This window comes from Rhagoletis zephyria, unplaced genomic scaffold (genome assembly GCF_001687245.7).
Source record: "Rhagoletis zephyria isolate East Lansing unplaced genomic scaffold, Rhagoletis_zephyria_1.1 Rzeph_scaffold_00087, whole genome shotgun sequence".
Classification (NCBI taxonomy): domain Eukaryota; kingdom Metazoa; phylum Arthropoda; class Insecta; order Diptera; family Tephritidae; genus Rhagoletis; species Rhagoletis zephyria.
This window is the reverse complement of record NW_016157171.1, coordinates 9,277-12,368: the sequence shown is the minus strand read 5'-3', so window position 1 is coordinate 12,368 and position 3,092 is coordinate 9,277.

The window sequence follows — 3,092 nt, the reverse complement described above, 5'->3', positions numbered from 1 at the left end:
TTATATATTTGAATATTTGCTAAATACGCTAGGCCATTTTGCTTAGTTCACCATAGTGTTGGGAAATAAAATTGTTCCTTCAGTACGAAATCTATACAAAAACTGTACTATTCGACTGTAAATAGTATCGACTTTTTAATTTGCTCATATGCATACATAGATTCCCTTCAAGAGCAATGATTTCATGGTATTCACGGGAAAGTTTATGTAGGTACATTTACATATTTTACACTTTTAACACAAATGTTAAGGAAGATATTTTAAGATACACTTCTTAAAAAACAAATTTTTTTAAGTTATTATGAATGGATGAAAGAGACATCTTCTTTGAATTCAGTACTAAAACTTGACATATAAAGTGCTTATCAAAACTTTACACATGTTAACTAGATCGCCCATTTATCTTAAGGTTATATAATTTTAATTATTTGTTTATAAAAATGCAGTTTACACTTTAACAAAACCCGCATAAATTCAAAGTTTATTCTTTGCGCAACATTAAAAAAAAAATCAACAAACTTTCGTAAAGCTTTTTAATTCGATTTCCTAGAAAAGCATATTTTGAGTATGGAGTTGTGTAGCCCGATCAATTCAAATAAAGCGCAGGTTTAAAATACATAGCTGCGACTTATCGTTGATTTTTAATATATATATATATATTTTTTTTTGATGAAGGAGTTGTTCATTTTCTTCATTAAAAAAATCGTCGAACATACTTAGATAATATGGAAGAAAATTACCGACATCGTCAAAAATATGCCATACATCAACTGTAAATCACAGCTACTTTAAATTTGCACTTTATTAGACTAAAATTGAATGAGCTAAAAAAACTGCAAAATATTAAAAGATAAAATTGAAATAGACAGTTCGAAATTTTTACGAAAGTTTGTCGATTTTTTTAATTTTGTTCAAAGATTAAACTTATTTTCATTTAGTGTTTGTTAAGGAATAAACTGTATTTTTATAAACATATAATTCAAATTAAAATATAATAAAATAAATAGTCAAATCTAGTCAATATGTGAGTATCGTAAAGTTATGATATTTAAGAACATCTCTTTCTTAAAGAACGATGACACTGTTTCTATATGAAGCTGATTTCGACATTTTGTTTTAATAAAATTTAGTATCGAAAATATTCTTTCAAAACTTGCCTAGGAATGTGATAAACCTTTTTTCAAAACTTATAAAGGCAAAAACGAGAAGGCGAAGAAAGGAAAAGATAAAAAAAATGTCCTGCAGTGAATTTTCAGATTTTTAAAATGGTATAGTAATTTAATTTTTTAAATTTAAATAAAGCATGAAGACCCCATGAAGTATACGTAGTTTAAAACCAAAATCGTAGCATTGTCTAAACAAATAAACAAACAAAGAAAATTGTAAAAAAATAGATAAAGCAACGGTATGTAATTTTTACAAGAATTACATTCTTTAAAAAGTCATTGATTATACATATTTATAGTATAAATATACCATATAAACCTAAGCTTAAGGTTTTGTAGAACACTTAAAAAAATTTATCAAAATTTCAAACTTTTTACCCAGAAGATTTTTTTTGAGTATAAAGTTTTACTGCCCTCTCAATTTTAATCTAACAATGTGCAAGTTTCAAGTGGCTAAAAATTACCGTTGATTTTTTTTAATTTTTTTGCCGAAGGTGTTTAGCGCTGCCACTGAATTTCAGAATATGTATGTAAGTATTTTAAGGAATCTTAAACGAGCACTTAAAAGGGGAAAGTTACAAGTAAAATGGGAAATGGGGTACGAAAAATTTAGGTACTTAGGCGGGTTGGGTAACTAAGCGGGGAGGTACTTAAGAGAGGGATTTTCTTCAGCTTACATCAAAAAATTCACGGTGCCAAAAAATGTTCCTTACTTAAGCGGGTTAGGTACTTAAGCGGGGAGGTACTTAAGCGGGTTTCACTGTAATGAGTAATAAGGTACATGTACACAATACAATATGCGAATGTGCATATGAATTTTTACAAATTTGGTTAGTCTGCCTCAGACAACGCGTGAGTGGCTCATTAGACATAAAGTTGGTCTTGTGAATTGGTAAACGGAACATGTCACTGAATCTGAGATCCCGAGCAGGACAATTGAAAAGAATTAGTTCAAGCAAGAAGTGGCACTTGACATGGCTGGTGACTATGTATCTAATAAACATGATTGAGGACATTTTTCTACGCATTTCTAATGTAGGTAATGCCAATAAAAAGCACCTACTATTATAATCGAGAATGCTGCAATTCCATCGGAGGAAGTGAATTCGCTTCTCTGGTAAAGCGTTTTTGGACCTTCTCTACCCTTGAAGATGAACCCGAATAGAAGGGATCCCAAATGATGCTACAATACTCAAGATTCGATCTTACAAATGAGAAATATAAGCTCTTAAGTGTGAAGAGGTCTTGAAATTCATTTGAATTCCTTATTACAAAGCCAAGTATCGACCTCGCCTTGGTGATCATAAAATCGATATGTTTAGAAAAGGACATTTTCGATGTAAACACGACTCCCAGAATTTTCTTTTCATACATTTTTTTAAGTGATGCAGTGTTTAACCTATAGTGGTAGTCAACTGTTGCTTTGCGTCTACGAAGGACATAAATTGACATTTACCAACGTTAAGAGGCAACGAGTTAGTGTCACACCATGAGTTCAGTCTTTGTGAGTCTTCTTGAAGACTAATGCAGTCGGACACGCTTTCTATGCGGCTGTGTAACTTTAGATCATCAGCATACATTAAACAATGCGATGTTAGGAAAACGTCCGGAATATCATTAACAAAAACCACTAAAAGTAACGGACCCAGATGGCTGCCTTGTGGGACCGCCGAGGTGACTTTAATTACATCGGATTTAGTATTATTAATTCGAACGAATTGGGTCCTATCAACAAGATACGATGCAAACCTCTTAAGCATATTTGCGTGCACTCCGATTGATTTCAGCTTTTTAAGTAGTAATGTATGACTAACCTTACCGAAGGCTTTCGAGAAGTCAGTGAATATGGCATCGCATTGATGACCGTTTTCAAATTGTTTTAGAACAAATTTTTAAAATAACGCTAAGTTTGTAGAAGTTGATCTA